The sequence below is a fragment of the Periplaneta americana genome, chromosome 9, assembly GCF_040183065.1.
Source record: "Periplaneta americana isolate PAMFEO1 chromosome 9, P.americana_PAMFEO1_priV1, whole genome shotgun sequence".
NCBI lineage: Eukaryota > Metazoa > Arthropoda > Insecta > Blattodea > Blattidae > Periplaneta > Periplaneta americana.
Window position 1 is genome coordinate 146,001,651 of NC_091125.1, and position 26,618 is coordinate 146,028,268.

Consider the following 26,618-nt stretch of genomic DNA (forward strand, 5'->3'; position numbering starts at 1 on the left):
AGGAAATTATTGCCAAATTACTAAAGATAAAAACTTCGGCATAAATCTAGCAATTTCTCACAAACGGAATTCGTGATATTGAAGGAAAGAGAGCACTATTATGTGTACTAAATCAGATTAGACTAGTTTTGTCAGTACTAAGAGGTATGAGTTTATTTGCATTAGATCAATCACCGATTACCTTCGACACTGTATTAGAAATATCTATAAAATGATCATATTGTTCACTTGAGATACACACACTTGTAACTTATTATCTGAAAATAATATTACCTGGCATAAATTTGGTATTCCCAAGAAACTAGTTCGATTAATTAAAATGTGTCTCGGTGAAACGTATAGCAGAGTTCGTATAGGTCAGTTTCTGTCAGATGCGTTGCAAATTCACTGTGGGCTAAAGCAAGGAGATGCACTATCACCTTTACTTTTTAACTTTGCCCTAGATTATGCCATTAGGAAAGTCCAGGATAACAGATTGGGTTTGGAATTGAACGGGTTACATCAGCTGCTTGTCTATGCGGATGACGTGAATATGTTAGGAGAAAATCCACAAACGATTAGGGAAAACACGGGAATTTTACTGGAAGCAAGTAAAGAGATAGGTTTGGAAGTAAATCCCGAAAAGACAAAGTATATGATTATGTCTCGTGACCAGAATATTGTACGAAATGGAAATATAAAAATTGGAAATTTATCTTTTGAAGAGGTAGAGAATTTCAAATATCTTGGAGCAACAGTAACAAATATAAATGATGCTCGGAAGGAAATTAAACACAGAATAAATATGGGAAATGCGTGTTATTATCCGGTTGAGAAACTTTTATCATCCAGTCTGCTGTCGAAAAATCTGAAAGTTAGAATTTATAAAACAGTTATATTACCGGTTGTTCTTTATGGTTGTGAAAATTAGACTCTCACTTTGAGAGAGGAACATAGGTTAAGGGTGTTTGAGAATAAGGTGCTTAGGAAAATATTTGGGGCTAAGAAGGATGAAGTTACAGGAGAATGGAGAAAGTTACACAACACAGAACTGCACGCATTGTATTCTTCACCTGACATAATTAGGAACATTAAATCCAGACGTTTGAGATGGGCAGGGCATGTAGCACATATGAGCGAATCCAGAAATGCATATAGAGTGTTAGTTGGGAGGCCGGAGGTAAAAAGACCTTTAGGGAGACTGAGACGTTGGTGGGAGGATAATATTAAAATGGATTTGAGGGAGGTGGGATATGATGATAGAGAATGGATTAATCTTGCTCGGGATAGGGACCAATGGCGGGCTTATGTGAGGGCGGCAATGAACCTCCGGATTCCTTAAAAGCCAGTAAGTAAGTAAGGCATAAATTATTTATGGTTGAGACTAAAACATTAATATAAACCATTGACATAAAATTGATTTCTGAGGAACAATATTTTTATTAAAGAAAGCAACGGATACTAAAACACAGTGTAGCCTATTAATCTCTAATAGATTACTAATTCAATGAGACTCTCATGGCAACATGCATCTAATAAAGTACGTAACCAATGGATTGATATCAATTATGTAATTACGAAATCTATTCAGAGTTTATCACTTAACAGAACTCACAAAAAATCACTTTTTCTACTTAAAATCTCATATGACCTGGGAGAAATTGAATGTAGTCTCATTGGCGAGAAGCCATCAGCTGATTGTGCTACAGCTGTGCATCCATAAGAAATGGATATTCCAGGAAATGTCGTCAAAGTCAGACATTTTAAAATGAAACACGAAGCTTAAAACTCTTGGATAACCGTGTAGCCATGGTATTTCTAAAGTCTGCCGATCCGAGTGTTTATACTGGCTCCATTTTAATATTTGAACAGTGATAACACGTGCCGGAAATTTCCTAATCCCGTTTAACACGAAGTTGTTTGAATATGCTTTCTTTATGTCGACAAATAATCGAAATTCCATGCCGCCACTGCTGAGGTATGGCAGGTTAAGAATTCAACGTTCCCCACTAATGAAGGGCAACGTCCGTTAGATTGGCAACGCTCCCTCAAGGATCTCAGTCCCCTCAACCCTCGAGCTACTTGTTGGCCTTTGATTTCTCCCCTACGTGCATCGTTAAATTATAAGGGTTGTTACCCGGCATCTCTTGAACATAAGTTAGTGGTTACCACAGCTATTTTGTAATATTTAATTTCTCGCAGAGTTTAGTCATACTACTTTCAATACACAGTAAATTGAATTTTGAGCATTGTCTGGCAGAAATGGGAAGAGAGAGAACACTTATGCTTTAAATCAGCGGTCGTCAGCACAGAGCACCCTGGGGCTAGCGTCTCTTACCCGCGGAGAACACAGTGCACCATGGTGCACTCGTAGCTGCTAGCGGGTATGCTTTCTACCTCTTTCTGCTGCACGACGGGGCACACGGGACGGCTCTGCTTACCCTTTGCACATTTCAGCGAGTGCTAACGACCACTGCTTTAGATCTATTATTTATTTATTTTTTTTTATTGGGTTATTTTACGACGCAGTATCAACATCTAGGTTATTTAGCGTCTGAATGATATAAAGGTGATAATGCCGGTGAAATGAGTCCTGGGTCCAGCACCGAAAGTTACTCAGCATTTGCTCGTATTGGGTTGAGGGAAAACCCCGGAAAAAACCTCAACCAGGTAACTTGCCCCAACCGGGATTCGAACCCGGGCCACCTGGTTTCGCAGCCAGACGTGCTGACCGTTACTCCACAGGTGTGGACTAGATCTATCTATGTACAACAAAACAATTGCGCACCCAGGAATTTCTCTTGGGAGTGGTCCAATAAAAAGATGTTAAGTTACATAAATGCACACACACACACACACACACACATCTTCTTCTATTTTTTTTTTACAAAACAAAGCTCAGACTTCTTGGCTTTTTCTTTAATTCGTTAACATCATCTTGTGGAGAAACTGTGATATCACTATGGATGTCAAATAATTGTGTTATGTACACCCCTGGTTGGTGCGTCCTTGCAACTGAATGGAAGATATATCGGCCTATTTATTATTATTATTATTATTATTATTATTATTATTATTATTATTATTATTATTTAACCTGGCAGAGTTAAGGCCATAGGGCTTTCTGCAACACTTAACCAGGGGTAAAACTGGGATAGAAAGAAAATTACAGAATATACCAAATTAATATAGTAGGTACATAAACATTGAAAGATATAGGCTAATCATAATACAGTGTAAACAATAAGTAAATGGAAATGAAATATACGAGTATGTAGGCCTATATAACATAGTCTATAGAAAGAAAGGAAGAAAGAAAGAAAGAAAGAAAGAAAGAAAAAGAGAAAAAGCATAAGACAGTTAAACAAAATTACTGAGATATATACTTTATCTACAAATATGAAAAAATAATAATAAGAAATTGAAGTAGGCTATTACAGGGCATAAATAAACACAATTTTAGGTAGGTCTACACCCACACGTACACGCACACAAAGAATAACTATGATAATAAGTAGCACTATAGTCCCGTCGCTCTAATTTGCGGCAGCCAATCACGTTGCAGGTCGGCTACATTTAAACGTGTGCGTCTTGTGATTCGCTGATGAAGACGTTATGCATTTCCTAAGGCTCGATAAGTACTTAATATAATCGCCCGCCATTTTGGCTCTTTCGTTGGCGTTCACAGAAAGCACACGAAGACGTTATTTGCCGCTCAATTACAGTGCGTTTGATTTATCATAGGAGCTACGACATGATAATGTTTAACGGTGTGGCAAATAGATTCCTCGTGTGGTAGCTCTGCAACGAAAGAACAAAAATGGCGAACGATACTACCTACCTAGACTTTATAGAGCCTTCACTTCCTAAGACATAATCAAAGGGGAGGAGTGACGCCGCGACTTATAGTTGTCACGAGATAGTCATAAAAAGTAGACATAGGGAATATTGTTGAAACAAAAAGCAAATAAAATAAAATATCACTAGAATATCTAAATGTAGTGAATACATGGAAACAGACACTTGTCATAACAGTAAGTTAGTTTGGCAACTCGTCATAAATAATTTTCTAACTCAGATTAAAAATATTTGTAAGCTCGGCAGCTCTTGACTTCAGGCGGCAGATAGTTCCAATGACGAGAAATAGCAACAATGAAGGATGAGGAATACAGAGATGATGTGTGAAGTGGAATTTCTAGGTATTATCGAGTATAGGTGTTATGATAGCGAGAGAGAGAGTATGGAAACGGACGAATAAGTAAGAGGGAGTTGAAGTAACCCTAGTAGTTGTTACAGCATCGCTAAATAGCAGACTAAGAAATTCTTCTTGACATTTATTTCTTAATTATGTGACGTCATCTTCATATAAACCCTATTTATTATTCGAATTGCATTTCAAATTAATACCGAACAAAATAGGATTTCTGGTAAAACCCGCGGGACAGCATTACAAAACGGAATACATTATCACCTTAGTATATATGTTTATTTGTCTATGTATGTATATATGTATGTATTTATTCACACTGCAAATGGGTATATACCCGGTGGCAGTGGTAACTAATTACACTCAATAATGACAATTAATAATAAACGCAACTAATAAAAAACAATAATTAATAATAATAATAATAATAATAATAATAGTAATAATAATAACAAGGAGCATCCTAAATTAAATGAAGCATGGTCACTTAAAATAACATTTAAAGTAAATCTAATTTGTATCTTAGCCGTAAGTTCGAACTAAGACCCACGAGTGTGACAGGTTCATACCTGCACAAGTTCCTTTCGGCACTACACTTATTTCGCTGTCAACTCACTCACTGCACTGATTATACCTGATTTCACTAACACTTCTAAACATTTCACTGTTCAAATACATTGCACAGCCACTTCACTGACACCAACACACTTCACTTACACAATAGAATTCACTGACACTACACACTTCACTGACACATCACACTTCCTCACTGATAGAACACTTCAAATAACAAGATATCAATTACACCCTTTAAGTAGTGTGTATAATATACTACCGTCTATTAGTAAAGTCCTTAAGCCTATTTTTAAATACATTTTTGGTTATTGGTACAGCCTTTAGTAAGTCTGCAGGTAAAGCATTCCAGTCCCTGATAGTATGATTGAGAAAAGAAAACTTTCTAGTGTCCGTCCTCTGTCTTCTTTCCCTCAATTTATATGAGTGGTCGTTCCTTGAAGAGTAATTTGACGGCTGCAACCTATTTTTTATTTCTCTCCAGGCAGGCTCACCTCTGTATGTTTTGAACATTGCGCATAATCGAATTCGCGTTCTCCGGTCCGTGAGTGTGTCCCATTTTAATGGTGAATTATTACGACAACACTTGAGAGCCCGTTTTTGAATCTTTTCCAGTGTCTTAATATGTTCTAATCTGTAAGGATCCCAACATGCAGCACCATATTCCATTACTGGACGAACTAGTGATATAGATACACATCGTACCTCTTACATACGAAACCATCACTTTAATTTTCCGCTATAGTAACCGATTACATCACCTCTATGAGTTAAAGAGACAGTTTTATTCCGTCTGACTTCAGAAGTCGCTTTCTTCCTGAAGTCATTATTAACATAATTTATAGCACACTCCTCCCATAACCGCACTCGTAAACCTAGATCTTCCACTCCATTTCCTCCGCGACTTGTCTGTCTGTATATATATTCACATGTGTGTATTTACTGCTGGGTTGGCCGCGTGTAGGTTTAGACCAGCCTCGGCGGCCGATGGCGGCTGGCCTCTATCTCGTTCTCTCGATCTTGACTCTCGATAACATAACCTCACAAACAGTGCGTTCTCAGGTGAGTGTGGGTGCAGTGCGTGTGATACAAGTGACTGAGTATTGATCCAAGAAAACTTAGTGTTCAAGCTTGAGGCAGTGTCTTTTCCGTCTGTCACTTCTCAACTCTCCTCTGTAACTCGACACGTCCCGTTATCAGCGATATAAATCGATTTATCGGCACGTGATTGGAAACTTCTTATGTGTGTGAATTTCTGTACTTAAGTGTCCATGATTCTGACGCGATTTCTTGATTTTTTTTTTTTTTCGGTGTAAGCCTGTCAGCGTTTCACAGTGCCTTTTTAATCGTTTGTTTACTAAAATTGAAGGCTATAGATTAGTGTAAATCGATAGGAATAAGCCTATTCAGTGCTCGAAGCGAAGATTTAGAAGTTCTGGTAAATTTTGTAAAACGAAGAGTGATTATACCTTCCAGTAAAAAAAAAAGTTATTCGTTTATAACTCTCAAACCTACACTAAGATGTAATTCCGTATGTGCGTAGACTTCAGACATTCAGATGCAGTTTTTTTCACAACTCAACTTGAAGTCATGTTTTGTTATAGTGAATTCAAATGACTATAAAAATACTTCGTAACTAAATTTATATTCTGTGTGTATATTTTCTGTTCTATTTATTAAAGCGTAAATATTTCGACAGCGGTTAGAGTACATCTATACTAATAATAAATCTGTAGCCGAAATTTTTCTGGTAATTTTCGATTTTCCAAAAATAATTGGTCCTAACATATACAATTAACCACCCTGAAACCGAAAATCGCTTTTTTGAAATTTTTGTTTGTATGTATGTATGTCTGTCTGTATGTTTGTTACCTTTTTACGCGATAATGGCTGAACGGATTTCGATGAAAATTGGAATATAAATTAAGTTCGTTGTTACTTAGATTTTAGGCTATATGGCATTCAAAATACACTATTTAAAAGGGGGGTTATAAGGGGGCCTGAATTAAATAAATCGAAATATCTCGCTTATTATTGATTTTTGTGAAAAATATTACGTAACAAAAGTTTCTTTAAAAATAATTTGCGATAAGTTTTATTCCTTGAAAAATTTTGATAGGACTGATATTTAATTAGATAAATCAGTTTTAAAATTAAAATAACTGCCATCGAAGGCGGTGTAATGAATTAAAAAACAAATGACTTCGTTTATAAGGGGCTTTGGACAGCAACAATCGAAAGCTATGAAAGATTGCCTACAGAGAATGTTTCTGTGTTTGTAGAAGTAATATTGGAAGCTAAATTAACCGATTTATATAATTAATTATTATTTCACCATTGGAAAGTATAGTTTCTCTAGATGGACATAATGTTATAATGTTATTGCAGTAACTTCTGATATAATATAATATAATATAATATAATATAATATAATATAATATAATATAATATAATATAATATGTAATATTATATAATATAATATATGTTATTTGAAGGGTTTAGAACCATAGTGGGCCAAGCGCCATTTACTGAATACATAGAAAACAAGGGTTAAAATTAAGTTATTACATAATTCAATGGAAACCTATAACAAGTAAAATAAAATATACGCATTAAATCTAAATGATGTCAATCTTCATTAAACTATGGTTGCATGTAATAAAAATTAAGAAACATGTTAAAGGAATTGTCATTGCACCAAATGAGTGTCTCTGGACCAAAATGATCGCATTTTAATTATTTGCATGCAATTTAAATTAAGTAACATATTAAACGATTTATCCTTCTATCAAACACGAATGTTCCCTGGATCAAACGTCCTATTTTAATTATGTAATTACTTTACATTTATTTCTAACGGGTGCAGCGGAGCGCACGGGTACGGCTAGTTATGAATAAAATTGAATGTGCTACAGTCTGTGTAAGGTAAGAACCGCCCTTGATGTAAACACGACCGAAATTCTCAAGTCGTAAGGAAAGAAAGACTTCTCTAGTTTTCGTTTTTCTAGGGTGTACGAATTGTTATTCCATCGTTTATAAATATTCTGTGCTCGAAGCAGAGATATAGAAGTTCTGATAAATTTTGTAAAATCAAAATGTGATTATTGCGTCGAATGAAGTGAGGTTATTCATATAGCTACAACTCCCAGAACTACAGTAAAATATACGGTAGGTTGCTTATTTTAAGTTTTTTTTTTCCTTCCCAAATTCTCTAAAACTTTTCAATGGAACGGTAGACTCCAGACTTAAAGTAGCAAACCTGTTAAGATATCGCATAGATATTTTCTCCCGAGACCCAGTACAAGGAAATGTGATCTGTCGTACCTTTTAGATATTTCGTCATATATTCTATCCCTCTCGCCATTTTGTATTAAATATACGGCATGGAGATGTCGCTTTTAAGGACGTATTTTGTTTCCACGAAAGGCAAAATTACGGGGAATGTAATAGTAACTTGATCTTCTTCTGTAATTCAGCCACTCTTTTCCAATAAGTTGAGTTCTGTAGCTATATGCTACTGCACAAAGCGGTATAGTTTCCTAATTTGTAGCCAAGCAACATATTGTTCTTTTGTAGGTGTATATTATATTGCTTTCAAGAGTTAGGCAGTCTATTCTTCCGTATTAAGAAATCCATCTTGGAAAGGCGCTTCTAGAAAAGAATATAGCTTATCATATGTGCAGTATTATTTTATTCTCACCGCTTCTTGTTAAGTATTAAGTTTTTCACGTTTATTTTTAAACGGAACATTGGCGAATAGGGTTTTATTCTAGTATAAGAACTTACTGTCAGTTCATTGGAAGATATGAAAAACAGTAGGCCTAGTTATGTACTTACTTATAGAGGACCGAGCGAGATGCCTCTTACGTTCCAGACTGGACTCGCATTCGGGAGGTTCGAGGTTCAAATCTCCGGAACGACCAACCTGACTGTGGTTTTTCCGTGATTTTCCACAGTTACTTAAGCAAAAGCCAGATTGGAATGTTCATTGCCACGGCCCATTTCCTTTCCTCTTCCCTGAAGAAAAGTAATTTAGATTTCATATTATTAATCTTCATCATCTCATTCCAAAGACATATTCAGGTCATGACACATGTCTTCGTCCGCTTGCAGGAGGGGCGTCCTCTGCGAAATCGTCTCTGGGTTCCAAGCCATAAGTACTCAATATCTCTGCCAAGATTAATTCTTTAAGAACACTTCCGAGGGCGTTTTGACACCTTAGAAGGGTTGTCGGAATGAATTCTGTGCTGCTTGGTCATCTTGGCATAATGAACTTTAGGCGGGAGGTGTAGGGGGCCCATTGGGCGAGCGGGTAAGAGATCTCATGCGACCGGTGGGCTGGTACACCTAATTTTCGTTCATTTCATATTTCGGAGTGCACAATAGGCTAGTGTCGAGCCGTCGTGCTGAAGGGTCATCCCTAACCCGCCCCTAGCCACTCAATACTACTACTACTACTACTACTACTACTACTACTACTACTACTACTACTACTACTACTACTACTATTACTACTACTACTATCACCACCACATTACCACGACCACTACTACTACCATCATGACTACCACTACCACCACCACCACGACTACTACTACCACTACCACCATCATTATCACGACCACTACTACTACCACGACTACTACCACTACCACCACCACTACTACCATCACTATCATTATTACTAATGCTGCTGCTACTGCTACTGCTGTTACATAGAGATTTCTACGTCTATAGCTCCTATAACAAAGAATGAATTACAATACTTATAACCAAATATTAATTAAAATTATTAAAATAAACATAATTTAATGAGAGAGCGTTTGATTAAAAATAAAAATACGTAATAGTATCAGTTGCAAAACACTTTATTAAATCCTAAAGTGTACAAAAACTAATTAAATATAATAGGTAAAAACAAACGCGATATTATGTGAAAATTTAATGATTGCCTTTGACATTCCTTTAATGCTTGGGGTTATAAAATAATATATACAACACATTTCTAGATAAAAAAAAATAATGAGGACAAGCTTAGGAAGGTAAACTGTTTAAAATTTAATAGGAAAAATTAATTGTTAAAAAATATAATTATCTGTCGGAAGGAAACATTTTAAAATCGAAGTAAAAGTTTATTGGAATAATCTTCCTGTGAAATCGTCAAAAGTCCAGAACAGATCTTCTAGACATCAAATATTTGTTGTTGATGATCGTAATGTTATTGGTGACTATATAGAGTGAACCAATGTAATTAATTTCAAGGGATTATTCTTTGAGATATTTCAAACAGAAAAAATTAATAGAATTTTGCTCGTTTTTGCTTCCTTATCGAGGAAAAAAAGAAAAAAAATATATATATGTATTTTTTTATATGAAACATTTCAGAGCGTATTTTGAAAAATTATTGAATTAATTTCCAATATGCTCAATCAATTTAAGAGAGCAGTGTATAATAATAATAATAATAATAATAATAATAATAATAATAATAATAATAATAATAGTAAACAATATATAGAATTTTAATTTTCTTCTTTAAATAGGCTATGCAGAAATTTGATCTGAACAAATGTAACTTTTCCTTCTGAAAAGGAATTTTAAAATGTTACATTCGTTTGGATCAAAGTTCTGCACATTTGAAGGACAAAACTAAAAATATTTCAATCATTTATTATCATAATACAGTGCACTGTTAAATTGACTGAAGATATTGGGAATGAAATCAGTGGCTTTCCCAAAACACGCTATGAAATGTTTCACATAAAGTTTTTTTTTTTCCTCGAAAGGCAGCAAAAACGAACAAAATTGTATTAAACTTTTTTGTTTGCAATATCTCAAAGAATAACCCCCTGTAATTAATGACATTATTCACGCTTCATCCTGTATAAACCTACATAGGTACAATACTAAATACTGCACATGTGAAGTACGGAACTTTCCACGACTTCAATTGGCATAAACAAACAGGATATCCGATATGAATTGAGATAGACACTCTAGAATTGTCAAATTCATTTATAGTAATCCAGCTGTTTTGTAGTTGATTAGTTACACGAAATTGGTTAATTAGCTGCTGGGAGTTGGAGAGGGACAGACGGACAACACGCGTTCGTTTCGTTGTAGAGGGCTGTGCAGGTGTGCGGGCAGGTGCGAAGCATGTGCAAGTGAAGAAAACTAGTGGCCGCGGCGTGTGAAGACTCTGTCGGGCACCGCGCTTCAACCTCGGCCGCCATTGTTGCTGGCTACTGTTCGACAGGTGAGTACTGCAGTTTCCAGATCACTTGGGGTCGGAAGGGGCAACAATCGCCATCATGACTTTCACCGCTATCATCATAATCGTCATCGACTACGCAGTCATTAGTCACCATCGCCGTCGTCGCAGTCATTGTCTTCATCGTTATCGTGGTCAACGTCATAGTTATCGTCATCGTAGTAGTTATAGTCATCATCAGTTATTGTCATCGGCATCGCCATAGTCGTCGTCAGTCAATGTCATCGGCATCGCCATAGTCATAGTCATCATCAGTCGTTGTCATCGGCATCGCCATAGTCGTCGTCAATCAATGTCATCGGCATCGCCATATTCATAATCATCGTCAGTCATTGTTATCGGCATCGCCATAGTCATAGTCATCATCAGTCGTTGTCATCGGCATCGCGATAATCAGTCATTTTCATCGGCATCGCCATAGTCAGTCATTGTCATCGGCATCGCCATAGTCATAGTCATCTTTAGTCATTGTCATCGTCATTGCCATAGTCATAGTTGTCGTCAGTCATTGTCATCGGCATCGCCATAATCGTAGTCATCTTCAGTCATTTGTCATCGGCATCGCCATAGTCAGTCATCGTCATCGGCATCGCCATAGTCATAGTTATCGTCAGTCATTGTCATCGGCATCGCCATAGTTATAGTTATCTTCAGTCTTTGTCATCGGCATCGCCATAGTCAGTCATCGTCATCGGCATCGCCATAGTCATAGTCATCGTCAGTCAATGTTATCGGCATCGCCGTAATCATAGTCATTGTCATCGGCGTCGCCATAGTCAGTCATCGACATCTCCATAGTCATAGCCATCGTCAGTCATTGTTATCGTCATCGCCATAGTTATAGTCATCATCAGTCATTGTCATCGGCATCGCCATAGTCATAGTCATCTTCAGTCATTGTCATCGGCATCGCCATAGTCATAGTCATCTTCAGTCATTGTCATCAGCATCGCCATAGTCAGTCATCATCATCGGCATCGCCATAGTCATAGTTATCGTCAGTCATTGCCATCGGCATCGCCATAGTAATAGTTATCAGTCATTGTCATCGGAATCGCCATAGTCATAGTTATTATCAGTCATTGTCATCGGCATCGCCATAGTCAGTCATCATCATCGGCATCGCCATAGTCATAGTCATCTTCAGTCATTGTTATCGTCATCGCTATATTTATAGTCATCATCAGTCATTGTCATCGGCATCGCCATAGTCAGTCATCTTCAGTCATAGTCATCGGCATCGCCATAGTCAGTCATCATCATCGGCATCGCCATAGTCATAGTTATCGTCAGTCATTGTCATCGGCATCGCCATAGTAATAATTATTATCAGTCATTGTCATCGGCATCGCCATAGTCATAATTATTATCAGTCATTGTCATCGGCATCGCCATAGTCATAGTTATCAGTCATTGTCATCGGCATCGCCATAGTCATAGTCATTATCAGTAATTGTCATCGGCATCGCCATACTCAGTCATCGCCATAGTCATCGTCAGTCATTGTCATCGGCATCGCCATAGTTACAGTCATTACCGCAGTCATAGTCATCGTCGTAATTGTAATCATAATCACCATAATCGTAGTTATGGCCATTTTGTCGCCCATAATCGTCATTATTATTATAATACATTGTTACCGACGACACACTCGGTTTCACAACAATGATAATTATTGTAGACATCATCTGACTCCCCGTCTCCAGACTTTTCTTTCCAGTTCCATCTCCCACCTTCCATTCTCAAGGCGTTTTTCATTAATTGCCCCATCTTATAGGCTATCCAGCTTGCGTCCAGTTTAAAGGTCTTCCTTGGTAAGGTCAATGCAACACGTTAGCCTATGAGTGTTCATTACTTGATCATAACCAAACCTTTTCGATTGTTTTGTGTATATAATAAAATTTAATTATTCCATTTGTTACTTTCAGTTCCCATTGTATTACTTCGTGTATGGGACCGGTGCCCACCCAGCATCGTGATGCACTTGCGGAGCTACAATAGGTAGCGAAATCCGGTTACGGAAGCCAGCTATAACGGCTGGGGGGATCATCGTGCTAATCACACGATACCTCCATTCAGATTGGATGATCGTCCACTTCTGCTTCGGCATGTGGACGTAACGCCAGCAGCCGGCTGGTCGGTCATGGTCCTTCATGGGCTCTCGTCCTCGGATTATTGTTATTATTATTATTATTATTATTATTATTATTATTATTATTATCGTGTTACTCGGAGTACGGTCTTCATTTTTCGATGGAACATCTTGAAATTTCATCTTCAATCATCCTTTTCTCTTGTCGTCTAATAAAAGTTTTTATTATTATTAATTTTACATTTTCAATACTTGCGGACGTTCACCTAGCTGTTAGAAAATAGTGGCTTTCCAAATTCGTTTTATAGTAATTTTCAACACACTAATTGTTTTCAGAGTAGTATTAGCGTTTATTTATTCCTCGTCCATTCATCCTCACATCTTTCACTCAACTAATTATGTTTAGTTAAGCGGTTTGCTGGCTGTAGTTCGAACTATTTCTTATGAGTTTATATTGGCTTTGATTTTATCTTTTTTTTTTTTTTTTTTTTTTGTTCTCGTTATAACTTGTCTAATTCTCATAACTTTAAGTTTTGTATCTTGTTTTTAAACATTTCTTTTGGCTCTAGGACAAAGAACACACTTTTGTCTTGCTAAACTTTTTATGTAGTATGGTTTTCTATCTGCATGCTCATTAATACATTTTGTCTTATAAAAGACATTGTACATTGTTTACTGATAATCAAATTATTAATAAAACGTCGAACAGTTACAAGTCTGTGAAGGAATTTAGAGACAGATGCAAGGTGAACCATAAGTAATGCCATTAATTTTAGGAGGTTATTCTTTGAGATATTTCAAACAAAAAAGTTAAATACAATTTTACTCGTTTTTGCTTTCTTTTGGAGTTAGTAGTTATTTATACAAATGGATAATCTTGATGATAATGGCATGAGTGAATCTTTGTCGCACGTGTCATAATAAGATTATCCACTAGTTGGATACAACACTTTATGGCATCTTAGCATTATAAATTGTAGGAAATAAATTATGAAATAATTCGGCATCCATAGCTGACAAAGTCTTCATATGTTCGTATCGATTAGTTGCGCCTGACATTGGCATTGAATAAAGAGAAATGGATGACCTTGCAGGTATTACAAACTCTAGTTATACCTTAGGTAGGCCTATCAAATGTTATGTTACAAATGTTCCTTTATTTCGTTAATATAGTTTCTCTGAACCACAGAACTGTTTTGGGCGGATACTAGTTCGGTCCCATCAGATACACAGCTGAAATATAGGCCTACATTACTAATTCGCTCCGAACTATGCAGGTATAGACAAGTTATACCTATATCAAACAAAATAGTTATATATAGATTATATAAAACAGACTATTACAGTATATATTAAGAACTAGCTGCCGTATAGAATTCGACATATTTTCATGTTGGTATGATATCGATACTGACGTGTTTTGATGTTGGTAGTGATACCGATTCGAACTTGTTTTCATAATTAGGCGCGGTCGTACCTAACTATCATTTCAGTCACCGGTAAACATTGTTTAAGTAGGATCTTCACAAAGGTGGCCGAACAAGAAGAAAGTGTTGTTTATAGTGGGAAGGGAAGGAAAATGTTCATCTTGTAGTTTGCTGTCTCGAGTCACGAATTTACCCATCCTTGCCTTACGACAGTTCCAAGTCTACATAGAATGGAAGGAAAATGTTGATTTCCAACCAATACTACTCTATTTTTGATCTGGGACCGAACTAATACTGTTAACTTAATGACCCGGGACCGAACTAGTATTGTTTACTTCTTGGTTCCGGACCGAACTATATATTTTTGACCATGGGACCGAACTAGTAAACTGTTTTATGTGGTATTAACGAAATTGTTAAAAATTGGAAAAATGATACGTTACCTTCTGTCCTGCATTTCTTTTCTTGTTACTTGGCGCGTAGAAGCGGTAAGTAAGATCCAGAAGAGTTGCATGCATTCCCACCCAAGCGTTCCGGTATCACGTCATAGCGAATACGGCATTACTATTATTGGCACGCGTGCCATAACAAGCCGATTACGCACGATATTGGATGTAGTAACAACCTGTTTATAATGCTAGGATGGCATAATAATTATTTTATGTGAAACATTTCATTGCATATTTTTGGAAAACCATTGATTTAATTCTCAATATGCTCAGTCAGTTTAAGAGAACAGTGTATTATGATAATTAAGCTGCGGATTTTTAGGCACTAAAACAGTTGAAATAGGCAGGCAAAATAGGAATTCAAAATTCTAAAATAGGCATTTAAAAAGGCACTAACAATTTCTAATTCTTAATGGCTAACATGACCATACCGTAGCATTATACACTAGTTTCTATAGTAATGCTATTATGGCAGTGAATAACTAAATATTCCTCCAAATGTTGTAATGAGAACTGATGTCTATTGTCTATAAGAATGTTCTTAAATTGGGAGAAACTTCTCTCCACTTCACATGAAGTGATGAGGCAATACTTCAGGGATCCAATCCCAGCTGGGGACCAAACCAGTGGGAACGCAGTAATGTCAATGTCATTTGCAATCAGCAATAACACTTGCTCCCAACCGGAATTTCTTTCCACAATTTTCAAATACTTATTTCTCATTGTTTCTCCCACACCGCTTGGTATTTCTTTAAGAATAGTTTCTACTTTCTTCATAACTTGCACAGCAATGTGGAGTGGAATACTCCTCGTTATGTAAGCAGGCAGCTTTCCAAAGTTTGCTTTGATGAAAGCAAGATCAGATGTTAGCTTTGGGTTTTCCAGGATAATATTTGCTGCTGGATAAAAAAGGAACAAATTACAGATTAAAAAAATACCGATAGAATAGTCAGTAAATTAAAATATAATATATAATACGGATATTTAGGCAACTTTTAGGCATTTATAAGGAAATAGGCATTTACCAGTGAAATAGGCAATTATAGGCACTATAGAATTCGCTTATAATACTCACAATGCCTTAAAATGGATATGTAATCTAAAAGCGTGCGTCTTCAGGTTAAGGATTAAAATAAGCATAACTCCGCAGCTTAATGATAATAAATGATTGCAGTAATTTAGAGTTTCGTCCTTTAAATGTGCAGAAATTTGATCCCAACAATGTAACTTTTCGTTTTGCAAAGAAATTTTTAAATGTTACTCAATTGATACTAATTTCTGTTAGAAATTGAACAAACTCCAGAATCATAATGCGGACGGAGGATTATATCAATGGAGAAAACCCATGACCCCATCGGGAATTGAACCCGCTACTTTCCAGCTTTACAGCGTTACGTCTTAACCGCGATAATGCATAGCGTCTACGTCCCTATACAAGGACTTCCCTAAAACCTTGGAAAGAAATCACCGTTTTATTTTCTTTCACTTGTTAAACAACTGCATGGGTGAACTCGGAGATATTTTCACGTGTTTAGAGCGTATTCATTATATTTTTGTTTCTTTTCTGAGACAACCTCTTTTATTGTTTTGTGTACCAAGACGCCGGCTCAGTTCCTTGTCTAATAATATGCCCGAAACATAAACCAGTCAGTCGAATCGGGTGCATTTTTATCGAATAAACTTATTTACAACTTGAGTGCAACGCGGCAGCGGTAAATCATGGGAACTGAAACCATAGCAACACGTTTCTTCGTCTTTTGTTAAGAGACGTTACTGCAAGTGCTTAAAACATGAAGTGTGATGTATATTTATGCAGGATCTTGGCACTCGGCGTGCATATTTCACACTTGTGTATTGTCCATATAAATTGTCACATCACACGAGACATGCATAGTCATACGCCTATTCAACTTAGCGAAATTGGATTTATTGGGAACACAAGGTTACCAGTAAACACTATGAAATACATGCAAAGTGTCGTAAAGCCTTGATGAAAGACTTGGACAAGCAAGAGTTACTTCTCTGCCATGACTGAAAAATTCAAGCATTTTCTTTTACAAATGTGGAAATGTAAATTAAGCTGGCCGTCAGCAAAGTGTAGAATTACTCGTATATTCCTCCTTGTCTTGTACTTGTTGCCTTCGGCGATGACTTTACTCTGTAGAGATTGAGAGAATTTAATTGCGAACATACTTATTTTGTGCGAGATCGTGCGTATTTGCTTGGTTTCCGCACAAAACCAATCCGCGGAAAGTCTAAAATTCCACATTCAGTATTCCCACCCTAACACACATAACAATTTCCCTCTTCTTACCGCTTAAGTGACATATTGATTTTACTGCTTTAGACTGTTAACATATTATTTTTAGAGACGTTCAATATAATAATAATTATAAATTGGAAACTTACCACTGCAATTTCACCTAAATTGCATTGTTAATTATTGTTTTTAAATATTTGCAAAAATTAAGTAAACTCTACAACTCCACTAAAGTTACTGCATTCGTGATGCAAGTAACATTAAGGAAGCCGTGAAAAAATTTACAAGATTCCAGACTCATCATAGACTGGGGGGGGGGGGGAAAGGCAGACGTATATCACGGCCTGCTGGAGTATAGTAAACACAGAAAACATTTTAAAGCAACAATGTTGAAGAAAGATATTTTTGTTTTGCAAATTTGCCGTCATTGAACAGAAACCAAGATGGAGATTTCATTGCAACTAATTAGAAATTCCTCAACTACGTTTCGCTTTTTCAAACTTTTCCTCGAACATGAAAACTTCAACATACCGCTCTTGTTACGCATATTACTATTCCTATACGAGGGCTAATCAAGAAAGACTGAGACTGATTTTTTTCACAGATGTTTATTACTTCACATCATTGTTTACATGATCTTTTCAAAGAAGTCCCCCTGTACAGCTGTCGAAAGAAAAAAGTGGCCGCTCTGTAGAAACTAAGTTCCCTTCGGCTATCTCCGCTACAATTCGGAGACGGCGATGTTACATGTTGTTGGATCACGTTGCCTGATATCTACATACCTTCCATGCTGTGATGATCTCAGTCATAAATATAATATTCAAGATTGGAATGTCATTGGACTTATGTTTGGTGCGCGAGGAACAATTCCCAAATTTACATTGGAGATCCTCAGAAAATTAAAGGTTCATCATAAGATTCTTCAGACAATTGCATCAACCATTTTAAAAACTTCATTGAACATCATCAATCACCATCTCTATTCATCTTTATAATATTCAATGTATATTATTTATTTTCAATAAATTTTTATCGTTTTGATGGCTATCAAATCTTGTCGCAGAATATTCATTTTTAAAATTTCATTATGTATTTTTTAAACATTAATTTACATGTTCTTTTTTGTTCATTTGAATTGATTAGGATGCCGATATTTTAAATCCAAGATATGGATGGCTATCATTTCGATGATATTCTCCCTCTTAAAGTCTTCTGTGTGTTACTGTTGTAGAGTAATGGTAGAGTTTCGGGCTGGTATTCGTTAGGTCGTGCATTCAAACACAATCTAATGCTTTTTATGTTTTTAAGAGAGAAAATATAATTACTTCTATTTCTTTTATGACTGTTTTAGTAATTAACATCAGGTTCATGAATGCATTATGCCATGACTTTATCATTATTTTTTTTGGTTATTTAACGACGCTATATAAACTACTAGGTTATGTAGCGTCGATGAGATTGGTGATAGCGAGATGGTATTTTGGCGAGATGAGGCCGAGGATTCGCCATATCTTACCTAGCATTCACCTTACGGTTGAGGAAAACCTCTGAAGGTAATCAGCCCAAGCAAGGATCGAACCCGCGCCCGAGCGCAACTTCAGGCCGACCGGCAAGCGCCTTAACCGACTGAGCCACGCTGGTGGCTATATCATTATTTATTATGATTCTATGGCTGCAAATGGAAAGAAAGAAAGATTTTATTCTAAACAAAGATATCTTTCGTGGCATAAGCAAAACAAACTTACTGGCGTCTGTGTTAGAAAATTCAAACAATTAAAAGTCCAAAAAACAAAACAGAAAGCCACGATCCAATATTTAGTCCATCTTCCTACCAGCTCGATCACATCTTGCAGTCGTGTGGGCATGGAATCGACTAATCTCTTAAGTTCTCAGCCACGGCATCCCAGGCATCCTGGACGTCTTGGAAGGGATTTGGCCAATTTTTTCGCATATGCTTCCTTACTTGTGTCTCCGTAGCTCGGTCGGAAGAACGTCGGAATTTAGATGTGAGCGCCTCAGGTTCAAATCCTCGTCAATCCTTTTCATTTTATTGTGTTACAGTATAGTTTAATGTAATAATATAAGAAGAAAAAACTGACACTAGTATTATGCAACTGTATTGTTTCAAATCTAACATTAAATTTATATTACTTCTATCGCTGAAGAGCGATAACAGAATATAAATGATAACCTTAATATTATTTATATCGCTAAAGAATGATAATAAAATAAAATGATAAGTTGAATATTATTTATAACTCTAAAGAATGATAACAGAGTATAAATTATAACTTGAATATTATTTATATCACTAAAGAACGATAACACAATGAAAATGATAACTTCAATATTATTTATATCGCTAAGAACGATAACAAAATAAAATTATAACTTACACAAGGTTCGAACTTACAACCTTCGAATCATTAAGCGAACGAAACTGCTTCTATAAGCGCATGCATCATGTAACATCACCGTTATCCGAAGTAGACTTACTTGTTAGAAAATATACGCTGTTCACGAGTGCGGTCACTTTTTTTTTTTTTTTTTTTTTTTGACAACTGTACTTGAATGCACTTATAGTGTTTCTTTCAGTATTCGAACATGTGATGAGACCATTCTTTGTCAGATTCTTGAGAATCACCTCACATTTCTTGAGCACTCTTCAGAGATCTCAAATCGAGTGCCCCGGAACTTTGCTTTAGTGACAGATTATGTTGAACTTAGCAAGAAATTGCATAACTTGATTCATGACGTGAGGTCATGCGTTGTCACGATGCAGTCTCCACCCATCCCGATGCAGTTATGGTCGTTTCTTTGCAATGTACTGCCTCATTGTTGCCAATAGGCATACTAACGTGTAGTATGCTCCTGTAACAGTAATGTGAGGGGGAATTGCATGCTATAAATCACCCCCTTATAGTCAAGAAACATGATCATCATTACCTTCGCTGCAGATGAAACAACTTTAGCCTTTTTTGGTGTTAGCGAACTTGGCGATTTTCACACTGTGCTGGCTTGCTTTCCTTCAGGATCATAATGAAGGAGTCATGACTCATCACCGGTGATGAATGATTCCAGAAATGTAAGGCGATTTTCAAAAACCTCTCTCATGTGTTAGAGGGCCGGAAAAAACGCTATAACAAGTGCATTCAAATAGAAGGGAACTACATTGAAAAAAATCGTATAGACATTGAAGTAGAGTAATAAACATCTGTGAAAAAAAATCAGTCCCACTCTTTCTTGATCAGCCCTCGTAGATTTAGGAAAAACATCCGATAACATAAACATTTTTATGCTCGACCATGCCGAAATGTAGTAATGATACACCTGGTAGCAGTCCTTTAATGCATGTCATTAAAGTACACTTACTCATTAAAGTTCAGGTGTTTTCAGCCAATGACAACTCAGCTTAAAGGTGTTCAGCCAATAACGAGTCAGCTTTGTACCGTTATAAAACCGCAAGTATCGATTATTCTCGGATATGCAATTGAAAGAGAATTAGCGAAAAGTCACGGAGGCTGGAAATCCAATACTGTCGCAGAAGGTTATGTTCTGTTACTATAATAATTAGCGTTAATTGTAAATAATATTCAAATAAATTCAATTTGTCATCTCGTTTTTCAACGTCGAATTCAATAATCAAGGTTATATCAAGTTTAACGGGGTTACACAAGGTCAGTGACATTATTGTTCCTCGGAAAAAATCATTACTTTCTCGTCTGCGCACATCTCACAATTCACCTAGAACAAGGTCACTTCCGATCTTGTCAGATACAAATAAAATGTATACATCTGAATAATTTCAAGTTAGAAATGTGGTCGAGCATAAAAAGTCGTATGAAACTCGCCTATAATGGTAATTAAGAAGCTCTTATGAAAATTATGAAACTCGCTTGCGCTCGTTTCATAAACATCCATACTTACTTACTTACAAATGGCTTTTAAGGAACCCGAAGGTTCATTGCCGCCCTCACATAAGCCCGCCATCGGTCCCTATCCTGTGCAAGATTAATCCAGTCTCTATCATCATATCCCATACTCGCTTCTTAATTACTATCATTATAGGCTCGTTGCATAATTTACTATTATGGGATATTCTATTCTGGCCAATTAAGAATTGAGTACCGGATCTCTCATGCGGATAAAAAAAAAGCGGTCAGAGCATAGTGTTCACTACACCATTCATTCATGAAAGCATGGAACTCCAGGTATCTTCATGGCATCTAAAGGGTACACACCTACCTATTAATTGACTGACACATTAGATGGATTGTAGAATCTGTGGATCTAGGTAAATTTAGTCTCGGCAAGTCGCCGATCTTTAGATGATAAAACTGAGCCCCAAAACTGGATAAATTGGGTCTTGATATGTACAGAAATTATCAGGTAGCGCCTTTTCGTTCCCAAACGTACAGCGGATCGAGTAGTTTCTTCTGGACATCTGTTACGTCACGTGGCTGCATAAGCAGAGTATAATTGCAAGCAGATGCAAATGGGATCATTAAATAATAATGATGTAATGTATTATACATAAGTCCATGTAACGTCATAAGACGTAGAAAGAACATTCTCTTAGTTTAAACAAAATATTTTATGTGATGTTCGTAAAACATTTGCATTTCATAACATCAGAATATTATGTTTTCTTTCACTGCAACGGGATAGGTTTTGATAAATGAATTATTTGTATATATTGCTAATTTGTATATTGATTTTTGTTATTATTATTTTTTCCTTGTAACGTCATGTGACGTAGAAAGAACATTTTCTTAGCTTAAACAAATTTTTTACTGGCAGTTATAGTAAAAGATATGAATTTCATAATCTCAGAATATATGTTTTTGTTCTTCGTAATGGGAGTTGATTTCGTTAAATTAATTAATTGTATATATTATATGTGGAGTGTCGTTTCAAATCGTATTAAATACATCCTCGGTCGAAATTTAGTTTGAAGCGATTTCGCATAGCTGAGATGGTATTCTTTAAGACCCTGATCTCATATTGGAGCAATTCGTATTCTTCCCCGCCCTTTTTCTATAATGAAAATTATGTGTTGGATCAAATCGTATTATGTACAACTCCTATGATGTGTCGGATCAAATCGTATTATGTGCATCTTCCATTAGTTAAAATCTAAAATGGACAGCGTTGGCCAGCGTGCTGTATCTTCCCACCATTATTGAGTTTCCCGCTGTTTTACAACATTGTGATTATCAAGGAATGTACAATAATAGCAAAGGGAATCAGAGAGAGGAGAGGTAGTGCCCAAAAGAGAGCATTATATGTAAAAGAGGGAATAGTGTAATTTATCTCTAAATTAAGAGCAAGTGGTCCACACCTGTGGAGTAACTGTGAGCACGTCTGGCCGCGAAACCAGGTGGCCCGGGTTTGATTCCCGTTCGGGGCAAATTACCTGGTTGAGGTTTTTCCGGGGTTTTCCCTCAACCCTATATGAGCAAGTGGTCCACACCTGTGAAGTAACTGTGAGCACGTCTGGCCGCGAAACCAGGTGGCCCGGGTTTGATTCCCGTTCGGGGCAAATTACCTGGTTGAGGTTTTTCCGGGGTTTTCCCTCAACCCTATATGAGCAAGTGTTGGATAACTATCGGTGCTCTACCGCGGACTCATTTCACCGGCATTATCACCTTCACTTCATTCAGACGCTGAATAACCTCAGATGTTGATAGAGCGTCGTAAAATAACGTACTATGAGATAGAGCAAGGGAATCACATTACGATAGAAGTAAAAGTCATATACTTTATTTGGCTTTGGACTTAAATATTACAAAGATCTTCAAAATGTACAATTAAAGTGTTAATACCGGACTTAAGAGTAAAAAGATTTTTTTTTCTTTCAAATATTTCTCGGACAGAATTCAATAGGCTATAGGATTTTGTACACCGGCCAATGATGAATGCAGTTATTGCGCACACATGCTGTTCCCAATAAGAAACTTCGATGATACAGTGAAAAAGACTAGGCTCTTAGTCGATTTAGGTGCACATACAGTAAGCTTCGTGCCAATACGTTCCATAAAATTATGAGACAGAACCTAATGAGGCACAGTCATTTTGTTTCGACTAACAGCAACTGCAACCGCTCTCGAAACTCAGCATAGGTGAAGTATATTATTCAATACAATTAGCTTTCTATAGTATTTAGTATTTATTTATTTAATCTGGTAGAGATAAGGCCGTCAGGCCTTCTCTGCCCCCTCTACTCTCTGTGTAACTGATAAAGCTTCACAGAAGCAAATTTCTTTACATGAAATGAAGCACAGGCTGGGCGGGCGCTATATTAGGCTGTTCGCCGATGAATGTGGTGGACAAAATAGCATGCATGTTGTACATGCTCTTGGTCTTTGGCTCCAAAGAAAAGCACGTCCTCAGGTTTCTGAATAGCTGTTAGTTTTTCCGGTAAGAGGCCATTCTTTCTACCAGCTGACAAAGCGTTTGGGCTAGTAGGAAAAGTTTTGCGTAAGAAGAATGAAATTCTTACTCCTGAGGAGTATAAGGCGATATATGAAACAGTGGGGACAGTAAAATATTATAGAGAATATTTACAGTTAATGTGCATCATGTTTACTATTATATTCTACAATATATATTGTATATACTAGTTCAGTATTATTATCGGTCTAATTATATTTTCTGTAATATGTAGCACTACTATTTTGTACAGAGCTAGTTTCGCAGTGTTAGTGCGTTTATATGGTTAAAAAGTAGCTGGACAGACCATTTGAATTTAGTAGCAATCCCACTTACATTTGTAATGCTCCATTATTATGTGTACCGAACTAGATTATACCTTTCGTAGCGTCCTGACGTAAGCATTTAGGGTCAGAGTTTGAACTCTAAAACTCCGGGATATACTAGCCGATAACTTTCCTAACTTGTTTGGGAACGAAAATGCGCTGCCTGGTCATTATTGAATTAATTCGTTAAATATAGCGAAAAATATTGTGTTCGCTTAGTTTGAGCGTAAACATACAAATGTTGAAAATAATAATGATACAAATATACCAAAATATAGCTCGTGGCAAATAACTAAACTTTTTTCGGACTACCATTTTTACCCCTTGACGACTGCGAAAACTACTTCATCGAAGACTTCTTGTCGGTCTAACCAACTGATGATGAAGAGACTGAACCTTTCACAAATTATATCTTCGAAACATACACTTCTCCAGAAGCAGAGCCCCTCAGCCTGAATTTTCTGACTTTAAAAATAGTACAACCAATAGCTGTGAACTTGTCATTTCCGCCTTAATTCATTCTTCTATAGCGCACACTCTTAAATGTACACTTTAACAAGTAGTATACTAGAAAAAAGGACTAAAAGTAGAAATGAAAAAGAACAGTTTCATAAAGAAAAACTACGCTGACAAAAGCAGAATTTTTACCTTCGAATTCGTCAAAGCAGATTGTTTTAAATGTTTATCTTCATAAATTCAAAGACGGATTTTAATAAAAATTGACGCATATGACAAAATATTACATTTCCATTATAACTTCCTGGAAATCATTTTTGGGTGACGATCCAGCCAACCTAAATGCAGTTTTCCCTGGGTAACGCAAGTAGATTGGCCGAAGAAGAAAATATTTTTTTTCTGTCGTTGTCACCTGGGACTCAATTTAACCTACATCCCTTTCGGACCCGGGATCCAATTTACAGCATTCTTTGTGTTTTGTACCCAGTTTGCTTTTCTCAGAACCTGTTCATATCTGACTCCTGCAAGGGTAGGGTGACCAGATTCACATCGATAAAAAAAAAAGGACAAAGCTTAAAAAATGATACATTGTTCGAAAAATGAGGATAAAAAATATGTACACTTAGGCCTACATTATACTTTAAATTACGTCAATATCTATTTATTATAAAATATTTACAGTACAGATTTAGGCTTCTATCATACTTTAAAAATATGTTAATATTATTTTATTACAAAATAATTATGAAAAAACTTAATAATAATGATTTTTACAGTTAGCTACGTATGAAAGTCAAGGGAACTATTTATTAAAGAGGACAAAAAATATCTATTTAGATTCACATTCGCATCTCGATCTCTCGATTTACTAGCTACCTCTGAACAATTACCGTAACAAGAAACAGCAAAAAAGAGTTATGATCGTTGGCAAAGAGTATATTCAGTCGAGGCTGTTGCCATCTAGTTGGCAAATTATTTGAAATAAGGCGTAAATGGGATAATTTAAAAATATCAGGCATACATGTTACGAAAAGGAGGACATTTCTTCATTTTTTTTAAATCCCCCCGAACCCCGAACAAAGGCCTAAAAAGGAGGACATGTTCAGACAAAAGAAGACATCCTACGCAAGGATTTATTATCCATAAGATACTTCGCAAATTTCACAGAACCACATCAGTTAACATTTTTCTAGAAATAATCAACACTTGTTGGCTATAATTACTGTTAATACACTTCCAGAAGTTCAAGGGATACGGTTTGAAGAAGACAGAGAAAAGCGTTTGAGAATTGTCACAAGATAATACACGGAGCTAATTGTCGCTCCTCTCAGAGCAGGTTAATTTCTTTGAGACAAAACCACATTTTCACCTACAGTTTTCCCTGCGTCATAACTTCCGGGTTCTGCTGAAGTCACCAGCTTGTCTTGCCCAATTAAGTCATTGTGCAGTCATGGTTACGGATTCCCTGACGCTTCCATACCGGGGATCCGGCCATGGGAACTTGCTGTCACCTTGATTCGTGCCACTTTGTACCGGCTGTCTGAAATTTGACTCCGTAGAATCGTATCGTTTAATGTAGCAAATGGGCACGGTACTAATTCTGTAACTACTGCAGCTATCTAGTTTTGACCAGATAACGTTGTAGCGTTAACGAGCTGTTTGTGGAGTAAACCCATGTACAGATGGCATGTGATAAGACATGGCTTGTAATTTTGTACCACAATAACTGACACGTTTATTTAGATTCTCGCTCCTTTCGCTGGCATATCATCTATGTAATTTTACGGATTGTAACAGGAGGAGGAATTAACAAATTATAGTAACTTGAATGTTAGCAAATAACCAGTTATCAACAATCTGAGCGAATAATCTCTGAACATATACTGGTATTAAAACAATTATGTTTTGTGAGGGGGGGATAGAAGTTCTCCTTGGCAGGGATGTTAGTATGAATTTATGAGAGGGGATAACTTTCAAACAGGGGGGATCCCCCAATTCCCCCGTTAATTCGCACTCTGACTCTAATACAATAAAATATGAATAGACTTACTGAAATTCTATTTCACTAATGTTAGCTTTACCAAAACGTTTGAACGGAGCCGCCATTTTCAGTTGACTGTATACGCTGTAAACAAATGACGATCG

General features: G+C 36.5%; 1 protein-coding gene across 2 annotated transcripts in view; it reads left to right on the forward strand.

Moving 5' to 3' along the window:
* The window catches only part of LOC138706597 (protein rhomboid-like), a 411,976-nt gene that overhangs the window by 208,182 nt on the left and 177,176 nt on the right, over window positions 1-26,618 (forward strand). The window contains exons 1-2 of one of the 2 annotated variants that reach the window (XM_069836094.1): window positions 5,712-5,821; window positions 10,884-11,016. The exons of the other annotated variant lie outside the window; for it this stretch is intronic. The gene's annotated coding sequence lies outside the window, so the exon portion shown is untranslated. Of the gene's footprint in view, window positions 1-5,711; window positions 5,822-10,883; window positions 11,017-26,618 lie in introns of those variants that run through there. 2 annotated transcript variants of the gene reach the window in all.